The sequence below is a fragment of the Rhea americana genome, unplaced genomic scaffold (assembly GCF_003343005.1).
Source record: "Rhea americana isolate MKP2758 unplaced genomic scaffold, rheAme1 scaffold_71, whole genome shotgun sequence".
NCBI lineage: Eukaryota > Metazoa > Chordata > Aves > Rheiformes > Rheidae > Rhea > Rhea americana.
The window spans coordinates 2,081,308-2,103,999 of NW_028186879.1; the positions used below are offsets into that span (position 1 = coordinate 2,081,308).

The following is a 22,692-nucleotide window of genomic DNA, read 5'->3' on the forward strand; positions in this document are numbered from 1 at the left end:
AAAAAAAAAAAAAAAAAAAAAAAATCTGTCCTAGAACTGAAGAACAAAATCTTGGAAGACATGTCACTTACTCATATAAAATGTAGGAAGGAAGTTTCAGTAAGGGAAAGTATGGATTATGAGGAGTTGTGGGGTTTTCATTTTTTTTTCTCCTCTCTTTTTTTGGAGCAGGAATTTCTGGAGAGAAACTATTTTTTTTCCAGAAATTGTTGCTTTTCTGAAATAGAAAGTGAAGATATGAAAGCTGCTTGAGCTTAAAGTATGTAACAGAATGGCAAACTTGTGCTTTTTAGGCCTCCAGTATTTTTAATGTTTTTGTTCGAAGAGAACTTATCTTAGCTAAGGGAGACTTCAGCTGGACAGAATTCCTGCCCTTCCCCCCCCCCCATCTTCCCCAAATCTGCAAGTTCTCAAAGGAAGGATTTTTGTGGTAGGCTATGCTTAAATTGTGCAGATCCATTATGTTCCTAAATTGTGAGTGTTCACAGGATATGGCCTGATTTGGGTTTGACAGACTTGCTGAGCTCAAGCTTTTAGGCCAAGTAATCTTAGAGGTGACAGAAGGGAAGCAGATTACAGGACTGAAGAGGTAGTGCTTGGGCCAGGCATCCATATTTCCTACGCATGGAATTTATAGCGCAGGGGTGAGTGTACAGCACAACACGAGAGTGCGTTTCTACAGTTAGATCACCCCAGCACATCTCACTTCTATGAGGACAAAATGCCCTTGTAGCTGCATTAGGTCAGGAGAAGGCGGTGAGAACGGGTTGGGTTTGTGGCAAGGATTAAGGACAAGAGTCCGGGAACTGGTGTGGGTGGGTGGGTTGATGGTGTGGGTGGATGAGTATTGAAATAAAATAGCAACAAGGAAAAGCAGATCACCTTTAGGGGGTTGTCCTGTTTGCAAGGCTTTGGGAGCTCAAACAGATTGTGTTTAAAAAGCTTCATTAGCCAGAATATGGTCTAATAATCTGTGTTGGCTGGTATGGGGTAACAGTTTATAATAGAGGCAGATGGTGGTGAAGCACTGAAAGATAAAATGACTGAGATAGTCACAGATTTATTGATGAAAGTGTTGCATGTCAGGCTATAAGCTGCAGTGAAGAGGAGAAGACACTTGAATCAACTACAAGCTAGGTCCATGACTGTATTTAGGTAATTTGCCCTAAGGCCAGTGTTGTACATTGTGCTAATGATGGAGGAAGGGCTTGTCTGGGGAGAGTTAACTGCTGCTATGTGTTATCCTGGTGAGAGAGGACAAAACTAGAATACGAAAGCACTTTTTTTTCTCTTATGGCACTAGGTACCTGAGATTATTCAGGGGCATCCAGTTGTGTGTTTCTCTGACTTGATAGCAGGTCACAAAGTGAGACCCTGAGCAACTTTGGAGGTGGATGTATCAAAATCTAAGTATCAGTGTTTTCACATCCTTCTTAAACCACAGAGGGGGAGTCGTCATAATCTGTGGGAGGAAAAAGAGCCCTTCCACTAGGGGCTGAAGTATCAAATGCAAAGGACTGAAATGATACAGTTGTCCAATGGGGGATGAAGTGATTTTTAGTGGCTGAGGAACTTATTTGTGATAATCTATAGTGTGCTTAAAAATAGCTGAGAAGAAATCAATTATGTTGGAATAGATGGGTCACTAGCATGATTTTAAAGAGAGGACTGGTGTGAGATGAAAGGTGGACAATAAACAGCACAGTCCTTGAAAAGCTCCCAGGGGATGGGACACAAAACTAACAACCTTATGAATTTAGTGGACCTACACTGAAGAAAAGGATGCAACAAGACTTAACACAAAAATAGAACACTGCTTGCCTGGAAGAGAGGCTTTTGTTCATTTTTAAATTCCTCTGTTTCACTGGAAATGATCTCTGAGTTCAATGTGATTGAAAAGTTTTTCTTCACTTTGGCTCTTCCACCAAGCTTCCGTCTTTCTCCTCCCCAGAAAGAAACCCACTGTTTTCTAGTTCCAGAAAAAGTTAACTGTATAAAGAAAACTATTAAAAATAAGCAAAAAAGCCCTTTCCCCAAAGCTAGAACATTCCTGGCATTTCAGCTCGTGAAAAGTTTCATTTACCTTGTCCTAGATCACTCTCCTTGGTATTAATCAATACTTTTTCTCAGTTTTAAAACAGGAAATAGCTTCAGTCTGTGTTTAAACCTTGCAACGTCTCATGTCATGACCTTTTAGTAGTTTGTTCCTTTTCTCCCCTTCCACTGTTTTTTCTTTTCACATAGGCCCCTAAGTCTGTCTCTTTTCTTCTCCACCCCCCACACTCCAGTGACCCGTTGGAAGAGTTAATTTTTTTTCAGTCCCCACTTTGCAAATGTGAGGTTTACAGGCTTCCACTGMCGACTTCCTCACCTTCTGTCTTTGGCCTTTTCCCTTGCTTTCCTTTTGCTCTCATATGCAGTATTTTCCCAACATTTTAGCTTCTCCGTGCATCCACTTGGGCCCTGGAGCGGGCTTCTGTTAGTCCAAAACCTCCCTGTCCCATCTGCTGAGATAGTGAACTTCTCGACGCTGGCTGTGTAAATCATTATTGTAGATGCTGACATCAAGTAGGTAGCAGCATGCAAGAGGCTAATCCTGCTGTCCAAGCAGGCAGTATAGGTATCCAAAAGTACTGCACGCTAGGCAATGAAAAGCATGTATTTCTCTGTGGCATTCTGTTCAGTGATTCACTAGTGTTAAATCCGTTCCTGAAGGGGTATAGGGACACTTAGTATCTCTCCATTGGTTTTCATTTGTTTCATTTGGAGCTCTGACAAACTAAAAGTGTTGGAGAGCTGTTAGTCTTAGCTGACTAGACATGTATTGGAAGAACACTGTACGTAATTTAACAGACCTTGGCATAATTAACAGGATCTTCTAGGAGGGGCCCCYGGACTAAACTGGCCAGGATATCTGCTCAACTTTCACAGACACTGAGAGTGGAGATTCCTGGCAGGGCAGCTGTCTGGCGGGACGGCGGTGCGGTCGGGGGTGCTGGTGGCAGTCTCTCCGTATATTCACCGGAATAAACAGCTGGCACGGTTAGACTTCTACATGGTTTCCTTCTGATGCAGCTACTTAGGGGTGCCTATGAACAGACAAGCAAAAAGTTGCAGAAGAAATGTATGCTGGCTTGATGGTTGCTTGCTTTCTTCTGTCCCCTTGCTCCCCCACTCCTTGCCTGCAAGATTTTTTTTTTTTTTTTAAGAGCTATGTCTCCTGAGTGCTGTCCTCAAGTTCAGTTTCCTGGTTGAAAATCTGCATACGGTAATGCAATATTCTTCTCCAGGAAAGATTTTTATGGCATATGTAAATGAAATAAGACCAGCCCCTGGTGGTATTGACAGGATGCTGGGGAGGAAGCTGACTGTGTATTAACGTGCTTGCAGCTTGGGTCATTCTCACTGAACCCTGCAGCTCTGTGAGATTCAGCTGCTTGGTGGAGATGACTTTGCATTCTTTCAGTGACCCTTTGTAAAATACTGTTTCATTAATAAGAAGAGAATTTTTTTCAGACATGTCTTTAACAGTGGAAGGTATAGAATCCAATGTAGAATAGTTGTGTGTATATGTATACAGTCATAATTAAAGAAATACAGGCAGGAATCTTGCCAAAAATCTGGTGTAAACATATTACAAGTGGGAATAATCACTTTCTTTTCTGACCCTTCAATTCTCTGGATCAGACTGGGCTTTCCAAATGTTAATCCCTTTGGGGCTGATGTGGTTTCCTTTACTTAAACCAKTCAGAGGAACTTTGATTTCTATCAATTTCTTTGTTTTCAAAGCCAAATAAGATTTTTACTGGGAATAGAATGAGACTTCAGCAGATACAACAAACATCACTGGAACCGATGATTCTACATCAATTTTCAGGCTTGTAGTGGCAGCGGATATATTGCCCATTTAAAAAGACTTGATTTGTGTTAGCAAATTGTTTTGAAGAAATGCTGTAATTCTGTTTGAGGAATAATTGAAAACTGATCTAAGCAAAACTGATCCTCAGCTTTTTGTGTACGTCTTACAATAAGATGTTGGTACATTTGTTGCAGTACTCATCAAGTTGCCCTTGTCCTCTGTCTTAAAACAAAAATGCTTCTCCCATCTAATCAGGTGAGGAACACTTATGCTTGAGTTGCACAGTGCATTTGTGTATCATCATCACTTACAGTAAGAATGAAGATATTGCCTGAGGTCATCCTGCTTTAGCAAAATACTTTTTTTTTTTAACATTTTGGCTATTTTTGTTTAAGATTGCTTTCCATGTCAAAGGATGACTCAAGAATGATTAAAAAGTTGGAAAGGAGATTTTTTTGGTGTGTTCTTGCATGTCCTTTGTAGTRAACTGAGTCTTTAGGCAGGAGGGAAAGGGGGAGGGAAAGTCTTCGTACAATAAAATCTCCCACTTTGTAATACTTTCCTGGTAAGAGAGCTTTTTGGTACTCTGCTCTGTATCACTGGGTTCTCTCCCCCCCTCCACTCCCCTCTCTGTTTTGCCTTCTGGAAGTGTTTTAGCTGAATCAGGTATGTAAGAGAACTACCACCAAAGAAACTAAGGAACAAAAAACACAGCAAATGCCAAAGTATGTGGATGAAGAATTCAGTTCTCATTGTTAGTTGTTTGACATATTTTGGGGGAATGGTGAAAGCTGTGCTTTCAGACTGGCTTCTTAATTTTTCCTGTGTTTCTCATTCTGGATAGGATATTCTTAGTACTAATGGTTGAAGCCTGTAAAACTCTGAAGATGCTTCTTAAAACTTTCTATTCTTGTTCTATGTCATTTTTTTCTATTAGTATTGAAATGAGGAGAAGAATCTGTGGCATATGTACCATGAAAAGAGATTAGATCCACAAATTAGAAGAAATCAGATTTATAAATCTTCTTTGCAGTCAGTTTTCTGTTWGAAATTGCTAGCTTGGGATAATTTCTTGAAGATCTAGGTTATTCTATTGTAAGATTTCATTCTTACCAGCTCATTTGATGTTCAGATATGTGATTTTACAAAAAATGGAGGAGTTAAGCCTAGAAGAGGACAAAAGGAAAAGGGTCCTGGCAAGAGTCCCTTGTAAGAACTAAACCATACTCAGCTAGATATGGAAAATGCCAAATGAGGCAAGTAGAGGGCAGTAGACCTAGCAAATGAATCTGTAATGTTTGTGAAAGAATCGCTTTTCTTACTGTTTTGTAAACTCCCTCCTTTTCCTCCAAAGAAACAGACAATGAATATGTAAAAAATAATTAAAAAACAAACAAAAAGGAACCCACCTTGATTTATCAGCATTCCTAAATAGCATGCTTTTTTTTCAAAATCTCTAGTATATTTATTTAGTTTTACAAATTGCTGAAGTTGCTATCTTACATTGTTAATTAGTGATAACTAATCTCTTTTYGCCTTGAAGAAAAATTCATAGAAAAGCAGGTATATAGCTATCAGGATATCAGTTCAAAGCAATTTTTGTAACATGACATTGTATTCTGTTTTATTATGCAAATTGCTACCAAATTTATTGAAATTCTRGAATTAAAACATGAACTGGATTCTAGCTTTTCTTTTCCAAGAGATTTTCGGTAGGATATGTTCAGTTTGAGTTGATAATATTGCAATATCTATTTTTTCACTAGTGATAAATCTATACAGAAACTTATGTGTGCTATCATTGTCCAGTAATGATCTTAAGCTCAACTGCATATAGAGATACCTGGATTGGGTCATCGCCAATATAGTCCATGTTCTCATTCTTAGCAATGATCAGCAGTAGCTGCCTTGGGAAAGTGTGTATAATCAGTGAATATGGGACCTCTTTTGCCAGTAGCTCTATCTGCATCTTGTTTTCATAACCCTTGGTTTTTTTTTTTTTTGAATTTAAATTTTTTTAAAAAATATGTTTAATCTCAATTAAATTTATAATTCTGATAGATGCTGTTATGTATTATGCTGAGAAAGTACGTTTCCTTTTGAATCTGCCTGGTTATTTCTTTTGCCTCCAAGTTCTTGCGTTATAAGAAAAGTTGAATAGTTGTTCTCTCCTTGCTTTCCCCCTTTCTGTTGGCAGCGCTGGCAAGTGGCTGTTGCATCTAAATTTGTCCAAGATGCATAAACTGTCTCTTTTGGGCTACTGGAGAGAGCGCAAGAGGAAGCCTGACTCTGCGCRTCTGCAGAAGCAGTGCTCAAGGATGCTGTTGCAGGCAGAGCAGCCAGCACGGTGGATCTTGTTTATATTTATTTCTTTATTTTCCTCCTCCTTCTCCTTCTCCCTCCCCTTTGTTGCGTCTGTCATTTATCCAGAAGACAAAATGCCTCTATCTTATCTGGCTTTTTTTCTGTTCTCSCCTGAAGAAGAGTCAGTCATCTATCTATACCTAAAGGAATGACAGGGGTATCCTTATGCATTTTGTGCACCTGGGAAAGGTCAGTTAAGTCTGGCCAAAGAGATTTATTCTTAGCAGTTAAAATAACTTCCAATTATGTGTTAGGCTTCAGAAAAATAACAGAAATCTTGCTGAACCTTAGAAGAGTAAAATGCAATAAATACACTGCAGCCAGAGTTTGTACTGCTTGTGACACATTTGAAAGTCGTAGTCCATTTGTACAAAGTTATTTTTTCCATGTTACTGTTCTTTCATAAATACTGCAGCGGCTTTGTAGAAAAGCAGGATATTGGGTATAGCTGAAAGTCTAAATGTCTTTAGTAAAGCGATGCYGGGGAAGTTTGTCACTAGAAGCGCTCCAGTGAAAGGTTGTTGAAAGAAAGGTGAAYCAGTGAGTTGCAACATAGAAGAAGGAATTTTAAGCAGCATAAAAAGGAAAGAGGAAGGTCATGTTTGTTTTTTTTCTAATTATGATTTCATGGAAGTAACTGACTGCAAAATTACTTAATTATTTAGTGTTTATTGTAAACGCCTATGCTTTCTCTGAAGATACTAGAAGTACTTTTCCTTCATAAATCATGTTAAATCAAAGCCCTTTATTATATTACAGAACTCTATAAATTGATGTCACAGCTTAAGAAAAACGCTTTTATCTGCAAGCACTTAAGAACATTGCCACGTTCAGAACCACGTAAGACATTAGTAGCTGGCTTGTTCAGCTCCTTTCAGCTTTCATGCTGACATGTACCATATTGAAGACATTGGTTGTTAGTATAATACTTGGTTTGATCTTTTTTTTTTCCTGGTGCTTTCAGTTCTGTTGAATCAATCAAAGGAAATTATTGCTCTGTTGGGCATTAGCATACATTTAGATGTTTCTGCRTTAAGGACTGTTTGCAAAGGAAAAGGCTTTTATGTCCAAAAAAGAGTAAACAGTGTGACTACAGCTGCTTTGAGGTGCCATTATTTCTGACCCACGTACAGTTGAAAATGAGCCTGTTTGTACTAGCACTTAYTCCAGTTTGGGTTATGTGGTTGTGAAAGGTGCCCCCTTCCCCCCCCTTTTATTATTATTATTGTTATTAATAATTCCTTTAGTCTCTGTAACAACCAAGTGCTACAGATGGAGAGAAGACTTGCAGTAGCTCTGTGGTGATGGTTTGCTTCATTCATTGATCAGGGTGGACAACTGGACTGATTATTTTTTTAATATAATGCCACGTGATATATTGGGAATAGCAATGAAATGAGAGAGCTCTATGATGCTGATAGCAAATCTTCAGAAGTTGTGCATGACGCTCAGGTGACTCCCCTTGGAAACTTTTTTTTAAGGTAAATTTTTTGGCAGAAACCAGGTCTGCAGAGGACTGACTAATGAGGCTTGAATAAGGTCCAGATGATCAAAGTCAATGAAAGGATTTCTGTTTAACTTCAGTAAGCTTTAGACTGGGCTCATGGTGATTATGTTTGTTCCAGGGATTAAATCGGGTGAAGAACTGCCTGAAATATATCTATGGCTTTCCTAATAGTATTCCTGTCTATACTGTTTTCACAGATGCTACAGATAATTTATACAGTCAGACATAGGAAGGGATAGATAGGAATTGAGAGTTGGCTCAGATATAAAAGGCTAGGAAATTTGACTGTAGAAGTTAGCACTGTCTGTGATATTTATGGTATAACACAACTGGGAAAAGGGTTTGTTTTTCTTAGAATCTGTCTTCACTTTGGTCATATCTTCGCTTCTTTCTCACACAAATATGTAGGCTATAGCATCTAGGAAACATCCAGCTCTTACATACCTATGTTTAATTTTCACAGCAGCTGTTACATAGAAACAAAGCTAATGGCCAGTTTCCTGAAACTGTTGTGCTCTTTGTTCTTGATTAATTTCCTTTAATAAGGAGAATTAGATTTCATTTTCAATTTTGTATTTGTCAGCAAAGGTGAGGGGAAGAAATTAGAAATATATAGCACTTTAAGGTCTGGTTTCCTCTGAAAACTGAGTTGTGATCAGGCTTTATGCACTAATCATGAGATTAAAATATTAATTTTTGCTGGATTTAAAAATAGCCATGTGGAGAGTGCTTTAAAAAAAATGTAAGTCTTTGCGAGCTGACTGTTTGGGAAGCAATCTTTGCCCTGTGGAACTCTTACTTGCTGGATCAGAGCAATTTCTGTCTGACTGTCTAGCTTTCTCAAGAGATCTGTTTATTTCTCTTGATGGATTGACTTTTACACTAGATGCATTTTTCTGAAGAGTCTGTGACATAAAAATAAGTTAAAAATTATTTTGGGGTAGACAAAATTTTTTGGTTATTTGCCAAGTCTAATGCATGTTACCGTCTAGATATATCCACTGTTAAAGTAGGAACATCTTAAGCTAAGGAAATAATGCATRAAATTATAGAAGTAATTTCAGCACCCATGGAGCATTTGGGCTAAATAGTATGGACGGTGATAAAGTGAGAAGAATCTGAAAGTGCAGGTGGAGGAGGAAGAAGCAAGGCTGGAGAGAGAGAAGTCTGTTCACCTGTGGAAGGTTCAATAACATCGGACGRTGACTACGTGTGGAGGGAAGGAGATGAGGTTCCGCAGTCACTTTTCTACCATAACAGCCAATTTACTATGCGTCACAGTGGAAAACAGCTTGTTGCAAAGACTGCATGCGTACTAAACATACTTTTTGAAATCCAGGCCTCAGTTTTGTGTGCAAGAACTGCAGTGGAATTCTGTTCAGAGATGAAATCAGTTCTTCATCTGGAAATTCCTAACTTTCTCCTTGTTCTCACTGAACTCAGATGTCGGTCACAGAATCACAACTATAYTGGGTGCAAGGAATCTCTGGAGGTCTAATCCAGCCTTTTGGTCATGGCAGGTTTATCATCCACAGCAGATCACATGAGCCATGGCTTGCTTGAATTGAACTATAAAAAAACTTTTAAGGACAGAGATTCCACAATCTCTGTGGACAACTGCTCCATTACTGCACCACTTTCCTTGTGAAAATGTCCCTAGCGTCAACCTGAACTTGCCAATTCTGTCTGTGGCCATTGTGTCTTGTTATATTGTTTGGCACTACTGAGGAGAATTTGAAGAGCAACTACACTTTATGCAGTTTGCTCTTAACACTGCATTGCCCACCTACTACACAAGTCCAATTCACTCAACTTCTCCTTCCATGCTCTATGTTCTAGACCCTGTGTATCTTTGTAAGAGATTTGCCTTTCTCCATGTGAACTCTAAGGTTTGGCCCAGTCTCCAATTTCCTAAGCTCCTTCTGAATTGAAGTCCTGTGATTCTTTGTCATTTGGTCCCTGTTGATGACAGTTCAGTGTCATCTGCAGGCTTGCTGAGAGTGTGCTTTTTGTCAGCATTCAGGTYACCGATGATGTTGAGCGCTATGGGCCCCAGTATTACCCCCCATATTCTGAGCATTACCAACTGGACCCTGAGCATTGATCACTGCCTTACTCCTACAAATTATATRTTTTTTGAAGAATAGTGTTATTTGTGGCTCAAAAATATACTTAGAGTTGGATTCTCACTTGGGCTAGTGCCTCTGCCCTGCTCCAGTGTGTTGGCTTATGTTTGGAGTGACATTTGTACTTGGTAGGAAGAGTGTAAATGAAAATAAAATCTRTATTCTTCAGAAGAAGCAGCAGGGAATCTACAGTGTTCTTATAACCAAATGCCTTTGGAGAATAAGCAGGTTTTCTGTTCCATATAAATTATTTGGATTTTTTTTATATATCCAGAAGATTTAGTAATTTACTTTTTTTGGCATTCAGTCTGTTTTTAGAGATTTTTTTTAATCAAAAGTGTTAACTTTGATTTTTAAGTCATAATCAAGTGCGAGTGTAAGGCTATTTGTAGACTGTAATCTTGCTGTTTTTCTAGTATACTCACGGGARAGCTGTTCATATAATATTTCTCCATCTCTGAACTGAGTTTTCTGACCACTTTCAAGCTAGATTACAGTTCCTGAGTCCTCCTGGAATTCTGCAGTAGTAACCCTTGACTGTGCATTTCACATCTCTGCCAGCAAGCTTCTAGCAATGCTAGAACTATTAACTCTACTCAGAAACAGTGAAATCCTATGAAGGCGTATACGGAATTCTACAGAGGTACTCAATATGAAGTGGCTTTCCAAGACACATTTTAGGAARATATCACGTTCTGAAGGTAGGTATTGGCAGTGTAGTGAGATGACCAGCTTCTTGGGCTGGTAGAAAACTAGCTGCCCAGGTGGGTTCTGGCTGTGAATGCCCGTATTCATTATCACCAAAATAATCAGCACGTGACTTTTGGAAGCTTGTGATCAATCTCTTCGCTATTGATGTGTCTTTTCCTCTACTTTTCTCCTTCCTTCTCCAGGCTCTTTTGGGCACAGCTTATATTGAGATGATATTTATTGTAGTGTGCCATGTAGATTAGTTTATAGAGCTAGCAGCTAGCAGCTCTATAAGAGCTTGTAGACCTTGTAGAAATCATTTTACATCTGCTGAGTACTTGGAAGACTCTTCACACTGTCACAGGACTTAGGCTGAGTTTTTGCTACATATTCTAAGAGCCTTCCAGTTGCCTGGAATGTAGAGACGTCCTCTTTGAAAATAGTGCTTACCTTTTTTCTTCCATTAATCATGATCTATTTCGTGGTGATATTTTTCTCAGGGTATTTTATTTTGGAAAGAAATTATCATTCAATGCAATCACAAAATTCAAATAYAGAAACTGATTCAGTCTGATATCACTTAGTAGATAGGTTTATGTGAACTTAGTTTCCAAGTGCTATTTGGTATAAATTTCAGAAATATATCTTCTGTGTAAATAAAAAGACTATACTGCTGCAAAAGCCATTTTATAAACTGCAGATATCAATATACTCATGTGTATGTGGAGAATATCCTTCCTAAAGCTAAAGGCCCTGTTCCTGCCATCTATAGAGTCCATGAATATTTCAGCACTGGGGATGTCAGCCTCTCTTCTCATGGGTTTTCCGCTCTTACTCTTCATAGCTCAGGCAAGACTATCATTGAATACAGTTAGATTTCTGGCAATCTCTCTTTCAGTTTCCATGGTATCTTACAGTCAGCTGTTCCATATGAACATGTTCCGCTCATTCACCTCTTTGCACTAGTAACCTAGGCTTATGGGTGCTTTAAGTTACCTTGGCAATAATAAGATAGTTCTGTCTAATACTTTAAATTACATTGGTGCCAATAACTTGGACTGTCTAAGATTCTGTGTTACAATGGCACCAGTAGCCTGAAGCTGTCCAGTGTTTAAAATCACTGTAACAGCGAGAGGTCTGCCTCTTCCAGAGGGATCTGGTACGAAAATGGGCATAGACTCTTGCTCTCCTCTGCCGCTAGTAATGAACTTGTACTTCATGCTGCCTTTGAGTTGCCCAGCAGTCCACCTTAGACAAGCTSCTAGGATAGGGCTCATTGTAATGCTGTCAGTCTAAAACATTTCAAAWTTGATTTCCCTCCAGGAAATAGGGTCCTTCAGGCAATATCTTTGTGTCTGCTTTCGGGAGAAGTTTAACTTTAATGAATCTATTTTCTCTTTCTTGTTCTAGAAATCCTTTATGTATACCTGTATTTGGGTATCTCGATTTAGCCTCCTTAACTGAAAGAGGTGGATGGGAGGGACGACGTGGCCTGGCATCTATTGCTTAGCACTAGCTAAGCACGCTCTGTTAAACTTGGGCACATATGTTACCAAACCAGAACTGCATCATTTTATATCCTTTTTATAAAGGTGCACCAAACCAGAACTGCAGCACTTTATATCCTTTTTATAAAAATGCAAAGATTTGACAGAGTGAAGACTTGGCTCCTAGATCTATTCTTTCTTATAACCTAATGTAGGGAGGAAAGTTATTGGCCTGATTGGGGCTATTAAGCAAAATATTTGTGCTTTTTTGACTATCCCTGCTGGAAAGCTCTTTTCTAATGAATTTTAGTAGAGTTACAAGGCATATCTTATTCTGGCCCAAGCARGTATTAGAATTATCAAATCTTGGCAGATTGGTATGGCTTTTAAATTACACAAAGGTGAAATAGTTTCCAAAAAGACTGAAATCTTTAGGCATTTTGAAGACAATATGCTTTTTTACTATTTTTTTTGTTTTTAATAAATATAGTAGCATAATCTGTAGCATCAGTATTCCCAGAGCTCTATACCAGCACTGGTATGACTGCTTCTGTGATCAGAGACATGGATGGGACTAGAACTAAAAATCGTATGTGCAAAAGAGAAGTGTTTCTCAGATTTGTGAACTGTGTGCAAGGTAAGAAAACTGATTTTATAGCATTTTTCAAAACCCCTGAAGAATCTATTTGTAATAATATCTAGGTGGCTTGATTGGATCTTTCAAAAGTAACTTCAAGCAAAATTCTCAAGTCAATGTAAATTTGGAAAGAAAAAAGGGAGTTGAGATTTGCTAGGCTTTTACCCATATACTAAACACCTTAGGCTATGCCTGCTCTGTTAAATAAGAGAGGTGAGGATGCTGGGCTGTGGCTTTCTATCCTGTGATGTTGGTGTGCTCCCTGATCCTGTTCAAGATGGCTCCAAAGCCAAACACTTGTACAAGGTTTTGGGGACAGTGTGATGGGGGTGAGACTGGACCTGATTTGCCTCATCCAACCTGACAGTTGTCAAAATGCTATTGCACCAGGTTGAGCGCTCATGCCTTSAGTGATAGTCTGCAGTGCATAGCTTCAGTTGCAGGTATTCTCCTCTGCAACATAGACCTTGCTATTAAAAGGCACTTGAAAATCAGGGGAGGGGGATCAATATGCATTGCATTCACATGCAGACACACACACACACGTATGCACACACTCCATCATTTTGTGGGYTTTTTCCATCTTGCTGTTACAGACTAGCTGCTGTTACAGAACCATCATCATTTGTTCCACAAACCACAGAGCATTTCTGTGTGCAGCCTGAGTGCTGAAACATTTGCTGAGATGTGGATATGTTGAAAACACAGAGACAGTCAGTTGGGTAACAGAGCAGATGCGACTGCAGTAAACTTTTAATGGTCTGGAAGGGAAGGTGGCATGGAATAGGGCAGGCTGGGAGCGTCGAGTCCAGAGTGCCTGGAGGAGCATTACCACAATATGCTGAAAATATTCCCCCAAGGTAGTTATTACCATCYTTTGGCATGCCACACAGAGGGATACTTCTCCCCTGGGCAGAGTGGTCACTCACCAGTGCGCAGATGTGTTGGGACAGTATATTAGAGGGGTGCAGGTGCTCTAGGAAAACAGCAATGCTACTGGGTGGCCTTTGGCAGAGTGGCAGAGAGGCAATTACTAAACCTTCTTGGTGTAAGCTTGGTCATTTTAGCTTCTAGTATAAGTGATGATTGAACACAACAAAAGCACTTCTCTACCCCAGATTATGTATTTTACTGATTCAAAATAAACATCAATTTACACTGTATAATTCTGACTTTGCTATTAGAATATTATTACTTTTTTTTCCTCCTTCTTTTCCCCACCCTCATCCTTTTCTTAGCCTCAGGCTTGAGTTAAGCCTGAGGTACCGGGTGATGTAAACACTTTGTCTCACGACTTGTGTTTTAGTGTACAYACCACGCTTTTCTTTAGGATAATGCCTAACCTGCCTTTGAACAGCCTGCAGATTTATTTCTCAGTCTTAGTGTGTTATTAGTTCCAAACTGGTCCAGGTTTCAAGTCAGATTTCTGATTGTCTATATTGAGATAGCTAAAAGTGGCCTGGGCTTTTTAAATGTTGATGTGAACACCCTTGTGCTCAATTACTGTAGTGGCGGAGAGCTTTAAAAATTGGAAGTTCAGTTCTCTAACTGTCTAAGGGCTTTAGTGACTTTGCTTTAAGCATTTTGCTCTTGTTAAAAAAGAGACTGAAATTCAGGGAAGCATTAGAAATGCCTTGGGTTTGTTGGGGTTTTTTTTTKTGTGTGTTGTCAGGTAAAGAATTTTACTTCAGGCTCACCTTTCTTCAGTGAGACAACAGCAATCTGGTATTTGAGCTGTATTGATAACCGAGATTGAAAACCCTACTATTTACAGATCACATAGTAATTTCAGTTTGGAAAATGAGTCCTCAGCATGATATACTAGTACGCAGTACGGCCCTTTGACGATTGTTGTTGGGTAAATTAACCTGCCTGGGATTGTACCAGTCCGTCTGCTGCTGGAGCTTGTAGTTCAGAGACCACGTGTTTTTTGACAGTAATAGGCAATTGCACATTAACCATTTATGCGTGTTTTCATTTTAAATTCCTGGAGATTTTACTTACTCGCTTACATGCCCCAAGACCTGCTAAGTGATTAGAAGTCAGAATAAAGAAATAGGGCCGTGTCTGATATTCGCATTACTGCTGAAACAGCAAACAGTTTCTGGTGTGTTAGCTACATCTCCCTTCATTTTCTTTTGCTGTCAATGTTTTTTTTTTTCTTTTTTTGCTTTTTTTCTTAGATAGAAAGTTTGTCCTGAAAGAAGTAGTACTTTACTATTAAAGTCATCTGAAGCGTCTGGATTTTGCATTTCTGTAGCATGGCTGGTGCAGAGGAGCAGAGCACTCGTGAGGCAGAAACGCTGCCCCTGCTTTGGCCGCAACTGCCCCCAAATTAYTCAGCTCGTCGAGGCAGGTGTTCGTCGTGGCTGTCCCACTTTAGCCTTTGGCTTCACCCCAGGGCAGAACCTCTGTCAATGGGCTAAAGCGCTCATTAATGGTCATGGTGCCGATTGTCACTGGATTTCTCCACGTGTTACAGGGTTCCATAAGCAGCTCTGCTCCACGAGACACGCACGCTCGCTCCTCTCCGTGTGCACAAGGTTATAAAGACGCTGAAGTTGTGCGTTTTAGAGACTGGAATTTTGTTTTGCTCCGTCATTAAAAAAGACACATTTCTGTTGTGTGCAAACTGCTCAAGCTGATTAGCATGGAAATGAATGTGCCTTAATCAGCTTGGGGTGAGGGAAGCTCAAAATTAATTTGATACAGTAGTTTCACTTTAAAAATGTATTTTAACTGTTGCCACTAGCAACCATTATAGTTAAATATGAAAAATAGGCTTCTATATAGCACCATGTTTACGCCAGCTCATCACTTTTCAAATGATTGCTTTTCCGAACTATTTTCCCATTTTATCTTTGCCCCATAAAACAGGTTGGGGGAAGGGTAATCAAGAGAAATACTCAGGGAGGGATATCAAAGWAGAAGAACATGCTGACTTGAAACTTAACCCTGTGTTCACTATGGCACTGTGTTGTATTACACTGCTTAATACACTGAATTCAGCCTCTAAAGTGATTATTTCATAGTCCTTGGCCTGTGAAGATCATTTCAGTGGCAACTGTGAATGATGAGATACTGAAATGCAAATGTCAGATACTAATGATACAATAGAGGAATATATGTAATTAAAAACTTTACTTTTATGATAAAAAGATAATAAATGAATTTGGGTTCTTCCTCCCCAAAAGACTAGGTATAATTCAGTGGTTATAGCTGTTAAGAGAGTGTTAYATTAAGAAGACATTTCCATTACACCTGAAATGAAGAAACTATTTTGAGACCTATTAAATTAAAAAGAGCTACCAAGTGTTCTGTGAGTACATAATACATAGGAGTGTGTGCATCTATTTTTTTTATTATAGAGCCAGGCTAAGTATCAGACAAACTGTCCTGGCTTATCTGGAATTTACAGAGATAATGTGTACTGTTCAGAAAACCAAGTGTGTGACCAACAAGTCAGCTAGGCTGGAAGACTGAAGGAAGATATTTTTGCAGTTRTATCAAGATGAAATGAGACTCCTAGTAAATAAAATGGAATATAAAAGTTTTTAATGCTTAAAAAGTAACATTGCAATTCACRTGGTGAACTAAATAGGCCTATGTATACTCCAGAGGTTGGTTTGCTCAGGAAAAATTGGGCCAAGTACAAAGAAGGGAGATTGTATCYGACAAAGCGTCTTGAAGCTGTGGTTATTTTTACAGTAGCCAGTTGAGGTTTGAAACTTTTAGTCCTCTGTGTTAAGCAGAGATAGGCTCTGGAAAATATTGTAGAAAAGAACTGGTAGGAGTTGGGAGCGCTGTCAAGAAGTGAGAATTGCAATAGACCGGCAGGAGAATGTTTTATATCAGCTTGTTCAACTCCAGGTGCCTGTGAACTGGGGARGTAATTATTCCACCTCCCTCAAAACTAATTGCACAAGCATTTCTCCCCTTGCACGCCTATTTATTTTGAAGGTATTTAGCCACTGAGTTAACGTAAGACTGGTTTCATCTTGTGTTAGTTCACATATCTGTAGTAGATGTTTTCGTGTGGACTAGTTACCTTCATCCCCCTTAACCTTGGCATAGAGGAAGAGGCATAGTAGGAGGAGATGACTATACCCTTAAAGTACATGTCTAAAGTAGGCCAGATGAATTGCACTCAGGAAGTGCCTGTTTCTCTCCAAGGACTGTATAAAGAATGTGCCATGAGAAGAACAGATAGAGATATCTCTGTTGAAGACACATAAATTTACTCAGATGAATTCCTTTGGTGCTTTTTATGAACATTAAACTGTCCATCAGTTCATTTAGTGCTGTCTCCAAAGTTTTAAGTACTACTCTAGAGCCCACTGCTTTGAAATCTTGGCTGTCAGCTGGTGAAGTAGATACAGAGCACTTGGTAAATGAGAAGCATTCAGCATAATGCACCCCGCGGCAATAAGATGCACATATGTTTGTTCTCCGTTACTTCTGTTTATTATTCTTCTGTGTGCACTTCTGTGTGATTGAGTCTATGCAAGCTATATTGGAGGATCCTGGATGTAATTCAAGATTAGCACTTGTCTGAATGACATACAGTGGAAATTTGCACCCTGTTGCATGCCAGAAGAAACCACTGTCTAATTAGAAGCTAAACACCACGTCATGGTAGTATTCCTTGCTTTCTGAGTATCACTGTTAGTGGTGCGCAAACTTATTTTGTGTCATTGTTTTGCTGACCGTTGTGCATACTTCAGTGTCAATAACATTGATAACTTTCAGCTTTTTTGAGCTGTCGTCCGTTCTAGCTTTGCTGAAGATGAGGTCACTCTCACTGTTTTGAAGTACTGGTGTATTTTGTGATAGAACAGGGTAAATTCATGTTCACTTCTATACAGGAAGGCCTTTGAGAGCCTTTTTATTGTATTAATAAGGAATTTCAAGGAAGCAGAATATCAGATTAATGTTTCATGTTAAACACATTAATGTCTTTGTGTTTAATCTCTACTACAGCATGGAAGCAGTAGGAGTGCAATACTTTCAACAGCTTCCTTTCTTGCCTTCCTCTTTTTTTCCCCACAAATGAACATCTAAAATTTTAAAGTGTGATTGAGAATGCCTTGAGTATATTTCAGTGAATCGGGGGTAGGAGTAGTACACCAGTTTTAGTAGAAATGCTCTAGTCTCCTTGTAAAAAGTTTGTAAAGGGAACAGTGTGCTGAGAATCAGTATTGCTGTGGGCCTCACTGCCATGTGTAAAAGCTCATGGAGCTGTATCCCCTCCAAGTAGGAGGACATACAGTCTTCTAATATAGACTGGATATAAACAGATCTCTTGTAAATCACCTAATCTTTCTCAGCCTCACTATCATTTAGATAAACGTGCTTCAATAGAATTTGCTTATGTTGTTCTTTATTCAAGTCTTTTTTAAATAGTCTGCCCTAATATGACCCAGTTGTTATTGAGTCCTTTATATTTGAATGCAATAAATAAAACTAATCATCTCCTGAAATACCACATTTYATTTCACAGCTATGACTTATGTCTGTGCACTTTGAAGCATCCAATATGATGCAGCTGTAGTTTTAGAGCTTACATGAGAGGTACTGTCTACAAGTCCCATCAATTGCTTTTATATGTAGCTATAGCTGTCTAGTAAGTACTGCTCTGTGTAGAGACAGAATTAAGAAACTCTACTTTTCACCTATCTCATTAACACTATCTTGTGGAATGAGTAGTTGACCTATGTAACACAGGATGGGTTGTGCTGATTGTGTCCTTCCCATTGCAATTGTGACAGCCTCCATCCTGAAATACTTTGGTGGTGTTCACCAAGGTATGAGATAGAGCTTCCTTGCCACATTGGAAAAAGTGCAGTAAAAGAATTGGCTGATTTAAATCCATTGCAATACCTTAAAAGTTGAAGTTAAAGCTCTGTATTGAGTTGCCTTGTTTGATTGAAATGAATGTCTTGATATATATTGTTTTTTCTTTTCAAGATTTTAAAAACATTGTTAGTTTTTATCTAAAACTGAAATAAGTTTCTAAATAAAGTATTTCCAAATCTCAGTTTTGGAAGTGTCACCACTTACCTTTAACTGCAAAGCTTTCGCTGGAAAAAGTGAACAGAACTGATGGTATTTTATGAATTGTTTTATTTGTCTAAGTACTTCAGGTGAAAAAATTGAACTGAAAATGTCTTCACCTGTGCCTGAATTTTCTTTTCAAAGCAATATTAAAAAAAAAAAAAGGCGAGCCTTCTAGCAAAATGTTGAGTAGAACTTTTATTTCTGAATAGACAAAACATCAGCTAAAGTCTTTCCCCATGAGCGTTTGTTCCTAGGCTGAAGAAGCAACTGCAGACTAAAGGTTTAAAGCTATTAGGAGCTAATCTACACAAGTCAATGGGAAGCCACTTACAATATCTGTAGTAGAAACTGATTRTGTTACTGCACACTGTATCCTGAGCTACTTTTTCATTAGCTTCCTCTAAGGAGAAGGTGGATGTTAACAAAGCACTTACTGATAGGAAAAATCTAGTAGTGTGTGTTACCTGAAACCTACCTACAGCCACACTGTTCCCTCATGGATTTAAATGACTTTATAACAAGCACGTACCTTGTCGTTCTGAGGATCTGTGCTCTGAGCTCTGAGCTCCGTTTCTCTGCCAGCTTCCTCTGAAGACTCGGTGCTTCGTCCCCTTTCTCTCTTGCTTCCACTCTCCCATCCAGTTGAGGAGCAGGCAATGCAGTGTTAATTCACCAGTGGTCTTGTGCAGAATGGAAGTTGCTTTCTGCATTGATCTCATGAAGATAGTGATAGCAAGAAATTGAGCAGGTTTGAGACTGAAGAGACCCTTCTATTTTCCAGTATCGGTTTTTATTGTCCCAAGAGCAATGCTGCATAAAGAAGCTCCTTGAGCAGGGTAAGGAGCAGGTCTGCTGTATGGCTGGCACTGAACTAGATGCAGCCCCTCCATTGTGCTTGAATRCTTTATATTGTATTTATCTTGTACTGCCAAATAATGAATGCAAAAAATTTTCTAAAGGCAGAGTCCTGTCCCCAGGCACTCTGCAGTTTAAATAGCCTATATCCAGATTCTTGGGGAAAAAGTTTGAGCAGAAATATAGACTTGATCCTGTAACTGTAATGATGGTATCTGAAACTCAACCTCTTTTTACCAGTATTATGCTTAGAAGAGAAAAATCAGTCTAGGCTAACTTGATCATCTCTGTTTTCAAAAATATTTCTGAGCGTAGAAAGAAGTAGAGGTAATTTATGTATAAACATTTCCAGTGAGCCCTTTTAAGTTGGCCTCGAAGAACCTTTGTAAGCTGCACCTCAGTCTAACAGGTTAACGAACACGTGAGCGAGTGGCAGATTTTGATGAAACGGGCATTTTTTTCACTTTGTAGCTGGCATTTGGGCGCTTATCAAGGCAAGGCTTGCATCCTGATACTGCTGCACTGAGCACCGCAGTGAAAGCCAGGGATATTCCACCACAGGGTAATTACCAATAGTTGCACGTCACTGCAAAATTTTTCTCCAAAGTTGTTTGTTCCTTCCTAGCGCTTTTTACTTTGAACTGCTCATTTGTCCAAGCATCTTTGTGAACTTGGCTATTCCTCTTCCCCTTCCAAGATACCACCTGGGGGAAGCTTCAGGTTAATAGTGTCCTGTGCTGTAATCTTCCAGTTATTCATGTAGACAGCCTATCAAATATGTGAAAATGAACCACAGCTATGATCAGCTTGCTAAGGGGATTAATGTCATCTAGTGCAGTCTATTGGTACCAAATAGATTACAAGGAGTAGAAGAGGTCTGGAAGTGGGGGGGGGGGGTTGTAAAACCCCTCAGGAAATCAGTAGCTATCTCAAACTGCAAGTTTTCCAGCTAATGTACTGTAATGTACTGAGCATGAGTATGTGTTCTCTGGAGTTTGAGGATGAGCTTCATGGAAGGGAGGAGGGAAGAGGACGCTTGGTAAGACACTTCCATTTATAATAAATATCTATGATGAGGTAACACTTTGTATTGAARTCTTATTTTAGGTTTCATCTTTTTAGCTCAAATGCACACAAATTTAATCTTTAAAGCATATATCTAGTTCTTCTATATTTTCTTTGGCCTTTTTGATTAGGGATGTAAAGACATTAGTCTTCAGCTGTGGGCGTTATTTATTGACAGCTTTATCTGACTAGGGCAGTAAAAGCGTACTCTGTGTATATTATGTATTATTTCAGGAGTTTGTTTGTAGTATGACGTGCGATTGGTTTGACAAGTCTGGACTTTTGAGAGATTGTTTTGCTTGAGGAGAAAGTCAGCGGGTCTACGTGGTGTTCAGCTGCCAGGAAAACATTGCCTGAGGTGTGCTGCGAAGGGTTTGTGGCCCCGTGCACCAGAGGGGTCCCTGGGGCTGGGTGACGGGGGGCTGCCCACTTGTAGGTCCCATCCCACTAGAAGAAGCTCCAAGTCTCTCTAGAGCTGATATCTTACGTTAGAAATCCACACTGATTCCGTACTCCATTACTTACTATTTTATTATGTGAAGTTAGTGTATGTGTGGGGTGTGGGTGTGTGCATATGTATGTGTATATAGATATATACACATGTATGTGTGTATATATTTGTATACACATWCACACCTGTATGTATGAGAGGGAGAATAGGATCTGCAGACTATATTCAGAGCTGAATTACAATTATCATCTGACACCTTTCATGCATGATGGATTGGTTAGTATGTTGGCTTTTTGCGTTGGTAATATGACTGGGCCACTACAGTGCAAAGTGCTGCTTTCATTGCCAGGCAGTTGAGTGCTTAATAAATCTATCCAATGGTATTAAGTGAATTTTATGGCCTACTCAACTTTTTCCTCTGTTTTCAACTTTTGGGAACAGGACAGCTGCTGGGCTTTTTTTAGTTTACATGTGAATTTTGAGCCCAGCAATTTTTTCTTAGGAACCTTTTTACCCAAACTGCTTCTCAATTCTGGTCTTAAGAGGTGGTCAGCATGAACAAGATCAAGGCCATAAAGKAAAAAGCTGAGCAAGATAGCCCTGGTATTTTTTGATCAGCAATAATCTGGCCAGATATATTAAAAAGCTGTGAAAGTTGCTCCCACAGGATGTGGACTCTGAAAAAAAGGTCTTGTAAAAAAAACCCTCCATCTCTCCCCCCTCTTCCCCTCCCAACCTTCTCCCTATTTTAACAGTAAAGCCTTTGGATATCAGTTACATGTTTTTTTTTTTTTAATATATTGAATGTATGTGGCTGACTTCAGATGTGGAAAAGTTTTGTCTAAAGCTTTATTTAAGGGAGTATAAAATAATTTGGAGCTTTGACTAAAATTGATGGGGAAAGGAATTAAAGTTGTTTGTACAGATGGGCTTAGAATGGAAATATTTAATCTACTTGTGGGTATTTCCAGAATATATCATGTGATTTGGTAACCTGATCTACCTTTTTCATAAATAAAAGGCATTTTGAGTGTCACATCCAATTTGGTTACCTAGTCCCGAGTAATTTTCCACTTCTTCTTGGTTTAGRTTACTACAACTCTATTGAGTGTCATGAATTCATGTTAAACTGCAACTGGTGCAAACTGAGAGAAAGATCAGATTAAAGTAACTACCAAAAAAACTGATAAGTATTCAGATGTTATGGGGTCATGGTAACCAAGTAATATCACTGAAGTCGGTGACATTAGACCAGCTTGTAATGAGAATGGAAGATGAGGGAGAAGATGTGTCACTTCTGATCCCAACTGGGCACGGGATCCCAGGCTGGCATGAGGTTGGAAAGATGGGATTGCAAGAGGGGAAGTAAACCTAAGGAGAGAAGAAGCTAAGTCTACAAAATCTTTGCCAAGCCACTGAAAATCAGGAATGCCTCAAACAAAATTGTTTTCTGAACCTATCAGTGGCCTTCCTCCATCTGGATGGAGATGCGTTGTAACAGCAGGCAGCGAAGCCTGCGTCCTACCCTGCAAATTGTKGTGGTCCAAGATAAGACTTTTTTTCCAGTGTTCTGCATATAATGACTGGTATATGC

At 39.2% G+C, this 22,692-nt stretch overlaps 1 protein-coding gene across 1 annotated transcript in view; it reads left to right on the plus strand.

Moving 5' to 3' along the window:
• The window catches only part of ATP8A2 (ATPase phospholipid transporting 8A2), a 297,060-nt gene that overhangs the window by 124,903 nt on the left and 149,465 nt on the right, over positions 1 to 22,692 (plus strand). The window lies entirely within an intron of this gene.